General features: G+C 37.4%; 2 long non-coding RNA genes across 2 annotated transcripts in view; both read left to right on the top strand.

Annotated features, from left to right (window-relative positions):
* LOC128852678 (uncharacterized) overlaps window positions 1-16,243 on the top strand; it is a 76,496-nt gene extending 60,253 nt beyond the window's left edge. The window contains exon 3 of the long non-coding RNA XR_008450647.1: window positions 12,867-16,243. This is a non-coding gene — a long non-coding RNA (uncharacterized LOC128852678). The remainder of the gene's footprint in view (window positions 1-12,866) is intronic.
* A 136-nt stretch (window positions 16,244-16,379) lies between these two features.
* The window catches only part of LOC128852676 (uncharacterized), a 28,468-nt gene continuing 23,998 nt past the window's right edge, over window positions 16,380-20,849 (top strand). The window contains exon 1 of the long non-coding RNA XR_008450645.1: window positions 16,380-17,602. This is a non-coding gene — a long non-coding RNA (uncharacterized LOC128852676). The remainder of the gene's footprint in view (window positions 17,603-20,849) is intronic.

The following is a 20,849-nucleotide window of genomic DNA, read 5'->3' as shown; positions in this document are numbered from 1 at the left end:
GTAGCTGGTTTTGACCATAGTCTAATGATATGAAGCAGAAAGACTATTAGAGTAAATTATCCTAAACTCTGCCAAAGGCTTTAAACAATGTCTTCCCTGATGAGACTTGTTTTGACAAATAATATGCCATTTGTGTACTATGAATCCTTGGAAAAGAAGTTCTGGCTCATAAACTCTCTTAAGATGGCCGAACCAATTTTGATTTAGCAAGAATATTGTCTTATCCTGGCTACTGCCAGACTAAGCAAAATATACATGCTAATAGCACCTATATTACAGTAGTTACTTGTGGTGATTTAACTTATTAACTTGTCGGTATAATCCAAGGAAATGGATAAACCTGACTCAACGTGCATTATTTTCTTGAGTATCCCTGCACTTCCTAAAAGTAAAAAAAACCTGCAGAATTGTGTAAATGCTCTGCTGGCCATATAATATATATGGTGTTTATGTAATTTATGAACAAACAGACAGATTCTGTTACTTTCATTTTCATCATTATATTAACAGGAAATTCCCTATATTCGGCATTATGCCATATGCATTATTTCTTTCTCTCTCTCTCACTGTAGTTTTCCAGGAGGAAGACTTGTCTTCCACTTCTAATTAATTAAATATTCCTGGCTTTTGAGACTTTCAGATTTTACTTATTATCTGGAATAATTTGGGTTTTTTTTTTTTTTTTTTTTAATTCAAGCAATTAATATGCTGGTGGCCTCCCACCTTCTCAGAATATTGTGTATTTGTTAAATGGCCATCAGCAGGCATAAAGTCTGCATTGACATTGATAAAATAATGTCAATAGAAACAATACAGGATTAATTAGTTTGCCTTGTAGAAAATCAGTTTGTATACTCTGTCACTAGTATTGCCTGCTTTATCATTCTTAATGAGAACTACATGGGGCTGCAAAAAAAATATTTCCTGTTTTTAAGTGACTTATAGTGCTGCACATTTTTCTGTAGAGAAGTTATCATTTAAGCATATAAAATTAAATAAATAACGTTCAGAAATTTTGGACATTTTAGCCTTTTGAGCATTGGGAAAAGCAGTTGCAAAATGGTCAAATACACAGCCATTGGCCACTTCTGGTTTTAAGTAGCAAGGACAGTTAAACTGTTAGAATCACCAGTCAGAAAAGAGACAAATCCTCTTGCATTTGCAATGGTTGAATCAGGGTTGTACCCCTTTTAATAAAGGTATGCTGTTTCTTGAGTAGAAGATTAGAGTTGTGATGCAGAAATTGTTATGCAAGGTTCTGTGATCCCGTGCGATGCAGGAGGTCAGAGCAGACCATCACAGTAGTTCCTCCCAGCATTAGATTGAATGAATCGTTTCTATTTGACCTGGGATATTGGAAATGGTTGCAGGTGATGGTAGAGTGAGTTTAAGTAAAGCTATTGCCAATAGCTGCTAACAACTCCAAACTTCTTTGTTTTTTCCAGTCTCGATCTCTCTCTCTTTTGGGAGCACCAACGTTCACAATCAGTCAAGGGGAACTGATATTTTCTAGAAGTGGTGTTTGAGGTGAAGAACAATGGGAATTTTTTTTCCTTATTCCCCTCAAGATCAGAATCTATTCATTTGGTAGTCATAGTAAAATAAAGGAAGAAAAAATATCTTAGACCTCTCTTACGGTATTTTTACCAGTGAGACTGTCAAGGCGGTACAACACAGGAAACCTAGAACTTTAGGAAAATGAAAGGATTGTTTGAAGAAAAAGGATCCTGAGTTTAGAGTATCCTAAGACCATCAATAAAACAAAAATAGGGGAAAAGCAGAAGAAGAGAGTAGGTGAATGCCTGCTTCTACATTTATTAGTCCTTGAGAATATAGGCTCTGCTGTTCTAGTATAACAGAGAGAATTTATTCATCCACCTCTGCAAGTTCCTTTAGGGTCATATGAATAAAAGTGATAGCCCAGTTCTAATAGAATGGAAGAGACCAAAGTGTGACGTTTTTAGGATGATAATATAGATGAAGACCTATGTTTATTTAATAATTTCATTTTACTGCAGGTTTGCACAGTCAATGCAGGGGTTTAGCCAGTATTATACTCCCTACACAGCACTCATGTTTCAACTTTAACTCTTCCTGGGGGAACGGAGCATATTGATGGCAAGCTTCCAACGGTGTAAACAAATCATACACCATTTGTCACATATCCAGGAAATGTGACACGTGATATTAGAACATAATTTAAAAGAACATAATAATAACAGAAAACTGCCCATTAGAATTTACTCCAGAGGCTTAATAGAGGATAAATATTTTGTATCACAGAGATCTGGCTCCCATTTGCTGTCAGTTTACATATGCAGCAATTCAGCTGTGTGTGAAAGTGAATTTGTTGGGCTGGAGAAGGGGGAAGAGTAGTTTGAGTTTTAAAAAATATTTTATGTAACAAGATATTTTGTTTGATCAATTTAACTTCAAATATATTTACAATCTGAAAATAATTTCTCACAGTAGTAACCTAATTTCAGTAATATATTGGGGAATTTGTGTTGTATTCCTTGAGGAAAATGGAACATGCGTTTGTGCATAAATATTTTTTAAAAAAACAAGACCCAACAAACACTTAGTGAACAATACTTCTGCCTCCTTAAGTGTTTCTACAAGGAATCTGCAAAGATGCATCATGAAGTGATTCTTTATATGCACTTGCACTGACACAAATCTTGTGAGCATTGATATGAGGTGCCTCAGCCCAGTGTTGGGTCCATCTCCCAGTGCTAGTTCTGCCGCCCAAAGGTGGCCCCTGAGCACTGGCATTCCAGGATTTCTACAAGACAATGCTGTGGCTATTTCTTATCTCATCAGCAAGGGAAACTTCATTCTACTGATACCCTTGCAGGGTATCTCTCCGTCTCTGACATTCCGGCTTCCAGCCACTTTAGCTGCTTCTGCCATGTCATTTATTGGTCACCAAAGATAACCGTATAGTTCAGGATTTAAGGCTTATGGATGCAAACCGTTTCTATGCTTTCTATAATCAGTAATGTTTACATTTTTGGTTAATATTAATTTCTTTTTTATTATAATGTTTAAGTTTCATCTAGACACATTAATTCATGATGTCTTGGGGGGGAAGGAAATTTGTTCAGTTTTACCACTAGCGCTTGTCATCAAGCTGCTTTATTTTTTCCATTTGAATCTGCCTTTTCTTGGCATTTTATGTTTATAGCAAGACACTTGTGAATCTTTGCGTTTCTAGGGGAGACCTTGTTTGCCTTTGCAGCTGTGTATTGTGATCTAGTTAATATCAGAAAATAAGGCTGTCTGCTGGAAGCCTCTTTGCAGAAGTTAGGTGTTACAGAGCTGTCATTTTGGGAAGGTAACTGTGATACGTGTGGGATCTCCAAAGTCAGAATGACATCACCGATTGCTCCTGAAAATTAGGTCAGTTTCCTAGAAATCAGGACAATAGGTCACAGGCACCAATGAAAAGGAAAAATAGGGATTATCAGTTGTGTATGCAAAACCTAAAACATCTGTCCTCCCTGTGACCTGCTCCCTCAAATCTTGGAAATGACTTGGGTATTTTTTACTTTTCTTTCTGCTCATTTCCAACATAATGGATTTCCTTGAAATCAGCTGTGTCTTCTTTTCCTCTTTGTGATTAACTGTAGTAGATTCCGTCACGGCCCCTGGAGCTGCTTTCAAATCAACACGGAGCTGACAATATCTGAAGGATGAGGATTTAAAAATGGCAGCACCTCTGCTATACCACCCTGTGTAACTCTGAGTGACATTAGTAGTGACAAAGAGTACATTTTTGAGCTGCCAAGTCAGCTGCAGCTTTTTAGACCTAAATATTTAACTACTTGCAAAAGTAACACAAGATTGCAGGTTTCCATTCAGTTGTGCGGAGTGTACAAAATGCATTGTGGCCAAAAGCTGCTACAAAGCTCCTTTGCTACGAGGTTTAGAGCTTGAAAACTAAAGGTGTCCAAGTGTCTTGGGTTAACCCCTGTAAGAAGCTAAACCCCACACAGCTGCTACCTCACTCACTCCTGGTGGGAATGAGGAGAGAATTGGAAGGGTAAAAGCATAAAAAAGTGTGGGTTGATATAAAGGTAGTTTAATAGGTAAAGAAAAAGTTATGTATGCAAGCAAAGTAAAATGAGGAATTCACTCGCTATTTCCCATCAGCAGACAGGTGTAATTATTAGAAAGACTAGCAATGTCAGAGGATTGTAATTTCATTTTTTAGTGAATTTTATATATTACCAGCCTATGCCTGCTTGCATGTTCCAATAAAACATGGTATCTTGAGGCTCCGTCTGTTAAAGTTCTGATAGGAATTATTGCCTCTGAGGGTATACAGGTGTTTTCTTCAGCTATCCTAACTTGTTTCTTAGTGTCAACTTTTGTCACAGAATGCAGCCAAGCAGTGTAGGCTATGTTCTTATCTACTGACTAAAACTCTTTACTGTCTCGTACCACTTTCCACTTCTTCATCACTAACCTTCACGTTGGCCACCAATTTCTTTTTAACTACCAGGGACCCCTTCAAGCGTCTTTCTAGCAGCAATAAGAAAGGCCTCCAGGACCAGACAGCTCCACATACAGGCTCTGTGGTTACTCTCCAAAGTAGCCACGGCTCTGAAATCACTGCAAGGTGCGCAGCTCCTGCTTTGAGAGGATACTTTTACCTTTAAATTTCCGTCCTCATTTAAGAGGGTGTATTGCCCTCCTCGAGGGGAAGAATACATTTTATTTCCAAGCATTTGAGGCACTGTACTGTGCATAGCATCCTGTACCTGTGTTAACACCATTGGGAATATTCCCAGGGAAGTGTTGTCCTTGCAGCCTTCCTTTCTTGCAAACTGTTCTGTTCCTCTTCCCCAGCCCCTTCCTAGCATATGCTCCAGAAATTTTTCAGGAGTAAATAATGGTCTGCTGTCATCTGTCCTCAGCATCAAATACCTCAACGGCGAGACAGCTCTGCCAGACAGCTGAAAGATCCACCACCCATAATTCCAATCAAATGTCTTTTCAAGGATAGACTGACAGATTTAAATCCTAATGGCAGTCTATAAATTCTGGAAGACAGGCCGTACTTTCTGATTCTTGTGAATACTTCAATCTACTCCTCCTTTGCTGTCCCCTTTCTAAGATATCGTCACAGGATCTTGAACTTCTATTGCACTTTGCCCAGGTGCTATAAAATTGATCCCCAATACACTTTGATGTAAGAGTTTTTCAGAAATGTCTCCCCGTGAACGAAAGCTAGAAAATGTTTTTAATGTTGTGATCAAAACCTTCTCATTTGGAATGGTACCACTGTGGGCGGGGATTCTGTTGAATAAGGAAGTAAATTTCATTCTCAGACTGTAGATCACGTTCATCTCTATCTGCATCAAATCATTACACTAGTTCTCAGCAGGTGAGAATCCATATTAATGGATTAAAATCCCTGCTTTTATTTTTCCTATAGCCCATTATAAAAAGTTTCCTTCCTGTTCACACCTGTCTTGGATATCAGGTTTCATAGGACCTTCTTTATGAGAACAATTGCTTTATAATAAAGCATTGTTTCTGCATTAATGATGAACCCAGTATAAAGTTAGGGGAAGTACTATCATTGGGCCTCTGTATAAATAAATATGCTAAATTTATACTTACTCTTACCTTAGTACCTGTAATTTATACAGGTATCCGCCTCTCAATGTTGTTTCCAGTGCTTCCTGAAAATTATCAAGGAGTTTCACCATCAAGCATGAATTAAAACTTCTGGATTTACTGGGAAGCAGCGTGCAACACGCATGCTAGAGAAGATGCTTACTAGCACCACCTCTTGATCTGTTGACGGAATACTCGTACTCATATTTCAGGTATGTGTCCTGCATTATGCCTTTAAGGCTGGAAAATTCCAGACATTGTCTGCAAAGGATGTCTTTTCTTTTTCTTCTACTGAAACTGAAAGCTCAGAAATACTGCTTGTAGGATAAAAGACATCGTGTCTAGACTAGAATACATTGTGCAGAGCCCAGCTGTGTATTCCTGAAGACCTCTTTGTAGGTCCTGGCGTGGCTGCCATTAGGCACCTTTGCAGCAACCTTTCCTCCAGGCAGAACAAGTCCACTTTCCTCAATCTTTTCTCACAGGACAGGTGCTCCAGCCCCTGACTATCTTGGTAGGCATCCAATGAACTCACCCAGCTGACCTCATCCTTCATTTACTGTGGAGTCCACAACTCGACACAGTATCTAGATGTGGTCTACTGGGTGCCAAGTAAAGGAGGATAATTAGTCTCCCGGACATTGTTCCTTCCCACCTGCAGGGCTTTGCATGTCCTTCCTGAACTGCACAAGGTTCCTCTAAGCCTTTTGTACTGTATAGTACAAATTTATGAGCCTCCTATAATTTCTATTAAAAAAAAATTTGCTTATATTTATAGAGTTTTAAGGAATTCAGGCACAGCTCAGGAGTGTTGTAGTATAAAATCTAAGTACTGTTATTCTGTTGTCTCACCTTCCTACCCTTAAACATATAGTTGCAAAATAAAAGGAAGGAAAATAAAAATGCCTCTAAAAATAAATAGTAGCAGAAAGTAATGAAAGAAGATAATATAGTATTTGTATTTTATGAAATTAGAGAGTTTTTTCCTTCCATTAATTACTTTTCCTTTCCAAACATTTCGTTTTCTCACAGCATTGCTCGTTTACCATTCAAATGCTGCTTCTAACATTTACTCTTGTTCAACCACATCTAATTCTACCAAACACTGTGTGTATTAGTAACATTGAAACTGAACAAGAGAAACTGTTGGATTACGTTAGTCCTGACGAATTCTATTACAAAAATGAAAGAGAAGGGCCGGGGGAGGGGAGGGTGGAGATAGGCTTTCACTTCCTCTCAATCATAATCCTAACCCAAATTCAGCCTGAGTTTTGAGCAAGTGTGTCTCCCTCTTCCCCTCTGTTCTTGACCCTGTGATCAGTACACACGAAAACCTCTCACTGACAATTTCTCTTTACACACTACTCTTTCATTTGGCAGCTTCTTTCTATCCCCATTTCATACGGATCTCTAGTCTTAACTCCAAACCTAAAACTAACTGACTCTCATCCCAATCCCAAGTGTAAACTCATCTTTTGACCCTTTGCCATGTAAAGAAGGAAACTAGGCAAGAACCTGTAGCTGAAAATCTTCCAGTTAGTTTTGTCGTTCATCACCATCAGCAATGCTTTGCCTCTTTCCTCTCTCTTCCAACGTCAGTACTGAACCTAAAACCATCTGTATGTTTGTTTGTCTCACTACAAGGTACTTCTGCACCATTACCCCAATAAGCTTCTTGTGATGCAGAAAGTTATTAAGTTTGCCTCTTCACTGAAAAATTACCTTAGAAGTGGTGTTCAGGTGCTTATTTTCACCCAGCAACCACAGCCTAAATGAGCTTTGATTGGAAATGTGGTTTTCTTTTTGTTTTTCCACTCAACGCCAATCCTGGAAACTAAGAGTGGGATCTGCATATCAGACTATGTTCTTCCTAACACATGCAAAAACTGTGATTAAGATATTTTGCTCTAGATACTTCAAAATGAAAGATTCCTCGATTAGGATTATATCTCCAGAAGTTGTAAGAGATGGGAACATATGACATAGCCTATCGCGCTTACATCAGCCCTCATAGAATGCCACTGATTTCCTTCTTCTGTGAAAACAGCATATTAGTTAGTTATCTGTGTGAAAAGTCTTAAGGAACAAAGTCTTGGGCAAATAATTAAATTTATTTCTGTGAATATTCATTTGGATTTTTAAACTAATTAATGCTGAGTGCTTTGAAATATTTCTGTATTTACTAATCATGTCTATCTGGGGAACCAGTTTCTCTCATGTGAATTCTCATAAGTAGCGTAAGCACGATCCAACTGTGAACTACAAAATGTGAATATCAGAATTCCCACTGCTCTCGTTATCTAAACTATTCAGTAAGGAACAGAATACCATTTAGTAATAATAATTGTAAAGAATCTCTTTGTCAAGATAATTTTTGAACTTAAGCAAATTAATTTTGATTAATAAATATATTCAATAATTTTTCACTATATGTGAATTTCATTACATTTATAAAACCCTTCCTTTCAAATTCTAACATTTCCAGTAAGAATTTTGAATATGCTAAGAAAACCTTGCTGCTGAGGCTGTGGACTAGAACTTTGACCTCAGGCTCTGTGCAAAATTGATCTTATCACTATAAGCTTTCTTGTAGACTTCAGGTCTGGACTAGTCTTTTACTCTGTGTTCTTGAAACACATAGCACAATACCTCTGTCTTCCACATAATTCTGGTTATAGCTTAAAAAAAAAAATTAAACATCAATATACTAAAAAACCCAAGTAAACCATTTTTCCAGATTTGGTAAAAACAATGTAGTTTATAATAGATGTTTTTCCAAAGCATCTGGAATTCATAAAATTCACATTTAAGAATGACAAATCCTGTGATAAAGCCAATGGTTGCTGAATCTTTCAAAGAATTTTTTAAAAAAATCCTTTAATATATACTTAGATTTACTGTATCTTCTAATGAAAAAATAACATCCTGGTTTCAGCTGGGATAGAGTCAATTTTTCTTCTCAGTAGTTTCAGCATTTTTAAGTTCAGTGTGAGAACAGTGTTGATAGCACTTATTAGTTACAGTTGTTACCTAGGTAATATTTATGCTCACCTGGGATATAATGAATTTTCTTCTCAGCAACTGCTGTACCTCTAGATTTTGATATGAGAAGAATGCTGAAAAAATAATTATTATTTTGGATTGTTAAGGAAATCAAGGACTTCCTCAGTTTCGCAGACTTTACAAGTGAACAGGTGTGTAAAGCAAGGAGAAGCAGAGCCAGGACACTTGACCTAAAGTAGCCAACACATGTATTCCGTACTATGAATATCATACATATGTTGAAACATATGTTCATTAGCAAGGACTTTGCTTAGTAAATAAAATTTCTGATCTGTTCCACTGCAATAGTCCTTATTTTCTACTCTAAGGAGAAAAACTCTTTGGTATTTTGCATATAGTACTTCAGCAAGAAATGAGATATTTATGAAGTTCCATGGGGAATGCACCTGTTTTTATGCATAATTATCTAAAATAGGATTAATTATTTTAAGGAGACTACGTACAAATAAAAAAAAGTGCAAAAAACAATGCTTGAGGTCAATCATTGAAAAAAACAACCTCAACAAAAGAGATGATTTTTTTTGTCCAGGAAGCTGTTGCTTAAAGTAAAACACTGTGCTTCTGAAATTCAAAATTCAATTAATGCTTTCTACGTGTTCACTGTAGCGGTAAAATATGAAATTCATTATAATTTATAGTTAAGAAAGCAATTTGCTTTGAACTATAGCAGAAAAGAGGCAGTCATAATGAAAATAATGAGTTCATACAACTCTATTTGTACAACATAGGAATAACACTTAGCGCAAGTCCATTGGTACAGAGCATGATTTTAATGTGATAAAAGCCAGGAGTTTAAGGCCAGATATTATAGTTGTTCTCTGTGTGTCAGAGACATTCTGAGATTTCAATGAACTTTTTACTCTTCTGCTCACTCATCTTGTCATACTACTTCATACAGTTATCTCGAGGAGAAGCATTTTGTGATAAAGAATAATTGAATGTAATTTTTTCTTTAGTATTTCATGCCTGTATTGAGTTTTGGAACTGTAATACAAACAGTGCAGAATCCAGGATATGTAAAAAAGAGCAAAAACTAATCCTCTAAATGTATTCCATTCTTTTTCTGACTGGTTAAAAGCACAGCAGTAGGAGTTAGCTAGCTGATAATAAGAGCACCTGGCAATGATTAATGATTTTTTTAAGGTTTTCATAAAGTTAAAGAGTTTTTTTAAATTAGAGTTTTTACTTAGAGAAGTCTATAATTTATCTCGTCAAAATTCGAAGGGAAATAAATAAACAGGTAAAAACATGCTCTTCAAAAACCATTTTTAAAGCTCGTTTTGCTACAGGTACATCTATAAGTGAAACAAAAATAATTTCAAAGGAGTGATGTTTAAATTTAAGTAGAGTTTTGGAGGCAGTGTGATAAATAGGCTTGTTGTCTGCACATCAGACAGCCTTATGTTGTGTACTGTAGAAACTGCCTCATACAGCTTTACTTGTCAGTAGAACGGCTTTGTTTCTTTGTTGTTTTATTTTGTGTTCTGATTTACATATGTGCCAGTACTTTTCTGTTTGTTATAGACTTGTTATTTAGCTTTCAGTTTGGTATTGTATATTCATACAGATCTTGGTATTTGGAATTACAGATACAGTGGTAATGTTAAATGTGATTTTTTACTAGTTCTTATTGTTTTTTTTTAAAAATATATATTTTTCAGCAAACTTTGAAATTTGCGTGTGTTTCAGCTAGCTCTTTTCCTAAGAATAGTCACATATTTTACTGTTTTTTAATTTGTTTTCTGGTGATAATTATTGTTCTCATTCTTTAACTCGAGTCCATCCTGGAAAGCTTTGGTAATCATTTGCTGATCGTGTTTATCAATTCAAGAATGGTAATTCCAGTTTGGGTCCATAAAATTTTAGCTGTTTATTTATTCTTTGAGGAATCACTCTGTGTAACACATTACATATATACTTACCAGCTTTCTAATGTCAGTATTAATATGGGTCCTGCCTATGCTTTCTTTAGCTCTCCTGTTTGATTTGACTGTTCCAATGTGCCCTTTGTCTATTTATTTCTGTATTTTCCTTATCATTGTAAGTATCGTTACAACTTGTAGACTTTTTAAGAGCACAGCTGAGATCCCTGGAAGCTCATTTTTGCTAGAAATATAAGAGGAAAGCATTGATCTTTCCCCTTCATTTTATAGTGTCATTTCTTGTTGGCCCTCATATTTGGGAGTGTTTGTCTTCAGATCACTCCGGAAGCTTAAAGCTATGGCATGTGGTGCTTTTTTCAGGCTCATGTATGTTTATTGAGTGTTTGAGGTGAGTGGTCTTGAATACTGCAAGTCTGATATTATGCCCTTAAGGGTGTGCTTCCATTTGCCCTAAACCGACATGACAAAAAGCGGTTTGACCAAGACTATAAAATATATCTGTGGCAGATGGGCTTACATCTCCTTCACTGCCTTGGTGACAGCATCATCTTTTTTCTCCCAACAGTGTGTGAGGTTATAATCTTAGACTTTTTATATGTACAGAACATCTCTGCTACCCACCAGTTGTATGATGTGAATCAGAGAAGAGCATGAAGCATATTTAGGACAGAGACAGATGGGTAGACTTTTATAAACTGCATTTTTATGTGTCTAAGCAAACACATGGGATTGTCACATCACTAAATGAAGCAAATTTAAAGATAATTTGATTAAACTGTTAAGGCCCAGGTACTCCTGATCATAGAATCACCAGGTTGGAAAGGACCCACTGGATCATCGAGTCCAACCAGAATGACATGGTTGATATGACCTAAAACTAGTATGGAATAATGTTTTATGCAATATTTGCCTATGAAAAAGTTCAGAATTATTGGGTTTTTCCTCAGTGTTCCTATTTAACTGCTAGCTGGCTTTTGAAATACTTTCAGAACAGATAATTGTACCTGCCAAGCAAACACTGTTGTACAACATTTAGGATTATTTCCTCACATTGACTTGGAGGATTACAACTCCGTTTTTACTTGTAAATTTTTAGAAATCCTGTCAGTAATTGCACTTTCTTTGGCTCTGACACTCTGTTCCTAACATTATCTAATACTGTTAGCGAAAAAAGAAAGAGACAGTATTCCTCTCCATTTTTAAGTGCTTATGAAAATACTGTTAAAAATTGTATTCATAAAATTTTGAAGAAACTCGTGATATGCTCTGTAGCATTGCAGAAAACCTGGCGATTCAGAACAGCCTTTGCTTTAGAGACTAAGTGTTCTGAGCCTACTGTATAAAACAGGAGATCATCTGATGGTGTTTTTGGGGGGTAGGGAACGTGGGAGAGAGGAAAGACAATCTGGTCAAACAGAAGTAACCTCCACTCCTGTTTAGTAACCATGAGTGAAAGGCAAAAATTTTGCAGAAGAATCATAAGCGTTTGCTCGACATAGCTGGAGTTTCATGAGAGAAGTGAATTGCGAAAGGACACAGCAGTAAAAAATCATTTTTTAAATTATCTTAGTATTGACTAAAACACTGAGCAATTTGCCACTGGTAACAATACTTGAGGAAGGTTTACACTACTGCAGGTCGGGAAAAATACAGAATGGTGGTAACAGAGGTGTTCTATGATTTCTTTTTACTTTTGTTTTGGGTTTTTTTAAAGTAATCTGGGTGTTAAGTCAGGTACTTTATTTCTGTATGATTATTTCATACATAATATTTAACAGAGTTTTATGTGGACAGGAAGGAAAAAAAGCAGATGGAGAGGCTCCATTTCCAGTATGCTCTGTCACTTTCTGTGTAACACGAACTTACACTGAACTGTACCACCAGTGAAATTAGTAGAAACATAAGTAAAGTTTGTCTGTTTCCCCAAAGCAGAAACTTTAAAAGACTTTCAGGACTACCATAATTTGGTGGGTGGAAAATCCTACACCTGTGAGTATGTTTTCAGAGAACTGCTGTGATGGGCCTGGAGGTTACTCCCTCATGAGCAGTCCTGGTAAAGTGGTGCTACTAAACCAGGCATTCTGTCATGCCTCTTTATGGATATTTGTTAAGCATTGTATCAGGCCTTTCGAGTGGAATATTTTAAGTACTTGTGGTAAGATGCATGTCCCTGCCAAACCTGAATTGGATGCTGATGAAGGATATGGGGTTGTTCTCCAACGCAGATTAAGTACTAAACACATATACATTCCCATCTGTCACTCAATATTGCCATTTCTATTTCTTATTCAGCACTCTCTGAAGATTTAGTGTGTGAGGATGTGTGGCTGCCAGATGGAAATATCAAAGTAGACGATACAGAGAAGGATATGCTCTTCATGAGAGACGAAAAAAGTATTTAAGAGCTGTACTTTCATGACAGAAGAGTGCTGCAGGAACAACCTGAATTCAACAGTCTAGATGAGTATTCAAATTGTTTTGTATCATCTGTGGTTGTTAAAGATAATAAAGGCAAGGCGGAGAGGTGTGAATGCTATTTGCATGAGATGGTACTCAGACTATGACTGAGATGATACGGTATGGTCTCACCACTAACTTCTTAATAGAAAGCAAGTTTGATGTAGAGTTGTCTACATGTGAGAATTTGGAGACAGCATAGAGAAACTTATAGCCACTGCGGCAGCCAGGCACCAGTCCCATTTCTCCTCTAGGTAACTTTGTGCATGAGTTCTCACTTTTTATAAGAGTGTCGGTTTTATTAGGTGGTGTTAAGTCTTAGGAGTTAGAAGTAAAGGTCCTTATAGGCTTTCTAATGTAAATACGAACATTTGGACTTAGACATGTGTTAAGTGTCACTGAAGGTAAATTACCGTGAATTAGCTACATATACTCTCAGGCAATGCATAGAATCGTAGAATCTTTAGGTTGGAAAAGACCTTTGAGATCATCAACTCCAACCATACCTGTCCACTACTAAAACATATCCCAAAGCACATAACCAACAAGCCTTTTAAATTTTAGAAAGTTTGGTCTAAAACCATTCCAGAGCATATTGATTCCTTAAATACATAAACTTGATTATTTTTTTTTGTCAAACTGACACCAAAAAAAACCCATGCCATCAGGAAACTATTACTAGAAAACACACGAATAAGCCGCATGTACAGTACGAGTTTACCTCCAGTGTTAATTACCAGCAAAGATCTATACTTTGATTAGGAAGGTTTAGTAGATCATTATTAATGCAAAATGTTGAAGGTTATATTGGTAATTAATTTGATAAATAAAACATATTCCTTGTCACTTGTTTGCAAGGTGTTATCAGTAAGCTTAGAATCATAGAATGGTTTGGATTGAAAGGTCCCTAAAGATCATCTAGTTTGAAGCCCTCTGCCATGGGCAGGGACACCTCCCACAGATCAGGCTGCTCAAGGCCTCATCCAACCTGGCCTTGAACACCTCCAGGGATGGGGCAGCCACAACCTGTGCCAGTGCCTCACCACTCTCACTGGGAAGAATTTTTTCCTAATGTCTAATCTAAATCTTCCCCCCTCCAATTTAAAGCCATTCCCCCTCATCCTATCACCACAAGCCTTTGTGAACAGCCCCTCCCCAGCTTTCTTGTAGCTTACAGGAAGGTTCCTGTAAGGTCTCCTCGGAGCCTTCTCTTCTCCAGACTGAACAAGCCCAACTCCCTCAGCCTGTCCTCATATGGGAGGTGCTCCAGCCCTCTGATCATCTTTGTAGCCCTTCTCTAGGCACATTCCAACAGTTCTTATGCTGAAGATTCCAGAGTTGGACACAATACTCCAGGTGGAGTCTCACAAGAGCAGAGGGGAAGAATCCCCTCCCTCGCCCTGCTGGTCACACTTCTTTTGTTGCAGCTCAGGATACAGTTGGCTTTCTGGGCAGTAAGCGCACCTTGCCAACTCATGTCGAGCTGCTCATCAGTCGGCACCCCAAAGTCCTTCTCTGCAGGGCTGCTCTCAATCATGTCATCCCCCACCCTGTACTGAAACTGCAGATTGCCCTGACCCATGTGTAGGACCTCGCACTTGGCCTTGTTGAACCTCATAAAGTTCATCCAGGCCCACTTCCCCAGCTTTTCCAGGTCCCTCTGGATAATCTTTGATTCCAAGCCAACAGAAAATCATTTTCTGACCATATAAAGGAGTAACAAAGTTTTTTTCTAATCTAATTTTCTCCTTAATGAATTTTATGGAAGGATGTATTTTGTCATCTGGCTAGTGTTTCTAAGTAAAGTTTCCTTCTCCTCTTGAGCGGGACTTAAAACAAAGGCTTGCATAAATAAGTTTTTTACTTCCTGTAGGGCTTCCATATCATGCAAATTTATTGTAGCAGAACATTAACCTTTCCTTCATCCAGAACACAGTAACTCAGAATATCCAAATTTTTGCAGTCATGACAATTTATACAAGCTTTGTTAGATCTGAATTTCAGCAGGTAAAGATAGAACATGGGATATATTTGAATACTCTAGAAATCTTTTTCTCTTTCCTTACATGCATTCTGTCCAAGCTATTAATATTGTCTAAATGTAGAAAGAAGTTTATCAACAAGAGGTTTTTTTCTTTAAGTTCTAGTATATAGTTGCTTCATCTCTCATGCAAAGTCAAATGGTCAATTACTGTAAAAAAATGCAGATTAAAATGTAAGAAAGGATTATTAAAAAAACCAAACACTTCAATGTCAAATGCTTAGTAAGAATTTTTAGTCATTGAGAGTTATCATTCTTTTCTGGTGTTAGTCAGTGGTTTTCAAGATCATACATATTTTAATTAAAAAAAAAAATCTTGAATTTCAAGTCTATTTACTTTTAGTATGGATTGTGACCCTGGCCTCATGCGTTAATATTTCTAGTGAAGCACAGATTCTTCAGTAGCAGAAGCATTAACTTCACTCTCATGAAGAACAATTCTAGTAAAGGTGACTCTAGGGAACATGCAAATTTGAATTTGTTTGTTTGAGACAAACAGGGATTCAATTTCATCTTGCTGGCATTCCAGATCTCTATGGTACGTGCTGCAGAGAAGCTGGAGCTGACTCTGTCAAGTTGGCATTGCACTACGGTTAATAAGCCCTCATGAGGGGCAGGAGTTGAGCACACAGACACAGCACATCACTGACATGTTAACACGGTTCTGTGCGGATGTACCAGTCAGCACCAGTCTGACCTCTCTGCACTGCCATGGGCACTGCAGGCATACACGCAGTTTTGATTTGTTTTTTTTCCAAAGTGAATACCTAGTGGCTTTGGGTTACAAAAAGACTTCAAGAAACTGTCACTGAGGCAGAGACATCTAAATTTGGAATAATAGCTTGAATGGCTCTGACCTCCTTGTCCCTTTTATTTCCGAGTGGTGCCAGCTCAGCTCCAGTGACAAAGACAGTACAATGTATTATCATTCCTTACAAAAGATAATAATGTGTGAAAGAATAACATGCTTGTATGATGCTTGATTCTGGGATGGTGGAGGTCTCATCACTGACCCAGCTCAGACAAATCCTGACTGTGAGGTAAGGTTGGATAGAAAAGAGATGATTTAACTCTCCTGTTCAGTCTACTAATCGGTGATGGTCCTGTATGAAGATGTATCAGAGAAATATTTCACAGATAAAATACTCTGTACAAGCATTCAGGAGAATAAGAAAACTGGAACCAGAGAGGCTGTGAATGGCTCTTATAGAAAGAAATTTGGAAATCATAACTGTCATACTGTAGATGTCTGATCTATGTAATAAAAACCTGGCAGAGAAGGTGATGGGTTTGCAAGAATCACTAACAATACAAGCAGGTTAGATTTCAAAGGTTAGAAATGTGTGGGCAGGACAGGGATTAGCAAGAATCTTTAGTCTTTGGTGATTGAGAAGGTTTTCTTAAGATCCTTTCAGCTCTTCCAAATGAATTCCTCGCCAACGGGGGCAGAGGGTGTGTCTTCTGGATTAGCTCAACCAGAAGTTACAGTTTTGATGCAGCAATATTAAGTGAGATCCTGCAGATGACTTGTAAAGAAGGTCAGGCTGGATTATGTAGCCATCTGGTTTTGACATTCAAGTGTCCTGTGTAAAACTATTCATAGCTGTTAAGGTTTGGTTACAAACTGGATTATACCCAGGGAAATTTCAGTAGGCAAAGTAGACTATGGTTATGAGCTGTGTTGTAGAAGCCATAGTTGTACAGTGTAGCTTGGGACTGAAAATTGTAGAGCTTGATCATTGTAACACAGTTTCTTCATCATAAATACTGTGGGGGGGTTATTGAGTTATTAGAAACAACAGTAAAAAAACTAAACTTCTTTAATAGATACACACCAAAAATTGCTGTGAAATTGAGATGGTCTTTCCTCGTTTGCTATATATAGAGTAAATCATGTGTTGATTAGCAAACTGCTCTACCTACCCCAGTCTTGTCATAAGTGAGGGCTATGCAATATGATAGCATAGCCAGTAAAAACAAAGCTCATAGTGTGTATTATTATGTTCTAACTGACTTTTTTTTTTAACATTTTTTTTTTTACTAAAAGCTATTAGGTTGAAATTTCTGAGTGAGTTGCTGTCTCTTTTCAAAATTCACCAATAAATCAGCAATATGAGACTTTGTAGTATATGAAAATGAGTTCTGTCAAAGAGTTATTGATAAACAAGCTCTGAACATGCTACCAGTAAGAAGAGTCTGGCTCCACAAAAGTTGCCCCAGTTTACCTCAGCACCTGCCTGTCTCAATTTTCTCTTGGTTGCAAGGAAGGGGAACTTACTCTTTCCAGGCCTGATGCAGGAAACAAAAGTTCCTCCACTTCATTTATAGCACAAGTAAGTGCCTTCTCACTTGTTGCATATGAAGTTTCTCAATGTTTGTCCTGGTTTAGTCCTGTCCGAGCCTGGTCTGAAGTGGGCAGCCTGTGGGAGAAGTCTACCTGCAGTAAGGAAAACGGAGGAGCAACCCCTGACAAAAATACAAGGAATACTTCTGGATTGAGACCTGGAAGAGAAGGTGTAAACAAAACGAAGTAAGAGAACCAGAAATAATATGACACGTGCACTGGGGCATAAGCACACAGAGCAGCCAAAACATATTTTGAACTTTTGTGGGGACATGTTTAGAAGTTCTAGTGAAATATGTGGGAGATGCTCATTTATAGGTGTAGGATTATTCCTGTTCAGAGAGAAAAGAGTCAGAGTAAGTAGAAACCCTTTGGTCTTTATAACTTTTTTTGCTGATGTTTTTCTGATACTTCTCTGGCAGACACATATAATGCCTCAATACACACCTGACCTAATAGGGCCAGCAAAAACTTAAAATATTCTTTTAGCTTTAGTAATTGTTGCCACCTGGCAAGGGATAGGAAACAACCCTGCCATCTTGTGGGATAAGCTCCTTGTGAGTCAGGATGTGGAAATTTCTGCTGCGCTGAGCAGAAATGCCCTGCAACAGGGAATTTGGGATACTGTGCATCTACACAGGACACTTGTATTTTGAATCAAATGAATGTGGCCACAGTTACCTGTGTGTTTTCTTCCAGCTCCTCCAGCTTTGGCTATTCATCTTATCCATCTCTTAAAAGAGTCTCTCCTAGAAGCGCTTCTAATGTTAGTGTGGCACCAGTCGCTTCTGTAGAGCTCTGTCTGCAGAAAATATCTCCCTTAAACTGCCTTGCATTTTCTCCCTGAAAGCCACATTCTGCTGGAGAAAGATAGAGACTTTTCCGAATACAGCTTTGATCACTAAAACTATGCCTTTATCAAGGGTTTCTGCTGGCACAAAGTGTACCTTTGTCACAGACTTTTGGTCCAATGCCAAAATGCAAGTCTGTAGAAGAGAGGGGAGGAATTGAGCCAGAGAGTTCTGTAGCGTACAGCAACACTAAATCTCGCCTCATGTCCTACCGTGTGCTTATCTCTGTGTCCTACACATACGACCTGCTTTTCCTTCCTCATGCACAAGGCCTGGGCTCACAGATGGACATCTGAGAAACTCAGAAAGACGGGTAAAAGAGATTAATGGATTAGTAATTAGACTTTGTAAGATGTATGGATAAAATTAGTAAGTCACAGAGTTGTATTCAATTAATATTACAATCAGAAGCGCGTCTTTAATTTTAAATAACCATTTCTGCTGTAAAAACTACTGATGCGTGTGTATGTGTGCACACAGTGTCTTGTCAAACTTCATATTTTCTCACATTTTCTGTATTTGCTTTGTCTTTTTGATGTTTTAGGTTTATGTAGATTGAAATTTTTATGTTCCTAAAACTGCCGCTAAGTATAGAGCTCAAAGGCTAACCAGAATTATCTTAGACAATATTATGGGAACAGTACACTTCAAAGTAATTGTAATACAGGTTAGCTCAATAAAAATCACTTTTGCACTTTAAAAAGAAATGCATATTCCACAATAAATCCTTATTTCTGTCAGGATTTGGTTATATCACCCAGGTAAGGTAAAGCAAGCACTTTTGGAGACAGGAATTTATCATAGTTTATGTAGCTTTGTTGCATATGACAACTACTAACATTTTCCAGGCATATAATTAATTATGCTGGCATTGAGAAAGAGGAAGAAAGAAGTGATCAGGAGAGATGGCATTTTACTGTATTGAAATGAAGTAAGACTGGTAAAGAGAAGGCTAATGGAGGAAAAGTCATTAAAAAATGGGGCCACATGGAGACATTTTTATATTTTTCTCAATAAAAATAAAACTAGAATGTGACAGCTGAGAATTGACCCACTACAGCTAAGTAAAAGTCTTGTCCCAGGAATTACTTTTATTATGAAATTTATTTGGCTTGAGAGTGCTATGGGTAGGATTTGGTTCTTCTTTTCTGAATAAGCAGCTAAGCAATTTGAAACCATTTGTATGGTATATATGAGTAAGAGGAGGTAGCTTGTATATGTATTTGCAAGGCTGCTTGTTAGTATGTAAAATGTATTTTCAGAAGAGTTTGTTCTGAATTTATTGGTTGGTTGTTGGAGAATTAATCATACAGGAGATTATTTTGAATGGAAATACAGCGCCAATCTCTTTTTGAGGCCTTTTAAAATGTTTATCTGTGAATCTCTATTTTCAATTCAGGGATGTGTTACTTTGTAAAACTGGCAAATTTGCTGTTGGTGAAGCTTAGCAGATACTTGAAACTTGGCAAGGAATAGTGTCTTTTAGTGATGTGCATTGTTAAAGAACTGCTCGTTACACAGGCATGTTTCTGGCATTATGAATTTAAGGATTCCAACAAAGCTTTTTTCCACACCATCAACACAGTCTCTGTGAGATTCCATATTACTGAGAGCTACTGACATAGATGAGAACTTTGACTTGAACAGCCTAAAAAGCACAGTTTTCTGTTCTGTACTTGAAGAACTGGCCAGTATGTTCTTGTCTCATTTGTGGTTTATGACATTGCATCAAAAAATCAATGCAGTTTGTTATTTTTCATGGAGGTGGCTCAAAGGTTTCACAGTAAATGATCAGAGAAATGCTGAAGGAGTTGCGTTCTCCGTCTAGTCTGAATTCTTCTTTAAATCAAATCTCCCAAATACACTAAGAAACACAAATAGGCAGCTATGTCAAATAAATCATTAACAACCATCTTATAATTAGAAAAATGGTTGGATTCTGTGATAAGAAATTCTGAAAAGTAAAATCACCAGAGTAATGGGTCAAAACTTGGTTATAAATGCATCAAATAATCAGGACAATTACTGTGCAAGGGCTATAGCATGTGACCAGCAGTGATCTGTGAGGCGGGGGGGCTGTGAGGTAATTTAAATCACTGACACGAGGGTGACTTATTTTCTTGAAGTACTAGAAATTGAATTGCATATTCTTTTCTTTGTCTACCTGAGTTACATAGTCAGGGGGCATAAACTGAGATAACTCAATGGTGATTTGATGGACATGCATAAAATCAAATGGAGAGAGTAAACTGGGACCAGTTGTTCACACTCCTATTTTCAGTACAAGAATGAGGTGGATTGAGTTGAGATGGTTTCAAAACAAAGAGGAGGGCAGGGTTCCTTACGCAACAAGTAATTGAGCTGTGGGAATCCCTCAGCAAAGAAGTTGTGGATTCTAAAATTATGAATGAATTCAAGAAATGAGTTAACAGAAGAGATATCTGTGAAGGGATACTAAATTTATAGAAATATTATCCAATTCAGGAAGCCCTTAGGCCAAAAATTGTTGATGGCTAAAAAACTTTGAAAGAGAAAAAAAGGTTAGAAGAGTTTTACCTTAAAAATGCTCATTGCCATTCTTG

This window comes from Cuculus canorus, chromosome 7 (genome assembly GCF_017976375.1).
Source record: "Cuculus canorus isolate bCucCan1 chromosome 7, bCucCan1.pri, whole genome shotgun sequence".
Lineage (NCBI taxonomy): Eukaryota > Metazoa > Chordata > Aves > Cuculiformes > Cuculidae > Cuculus > Cuculus canorus.
This window is presented reverse-complemented; position numbering and strand designations above follow the sequence as displayed.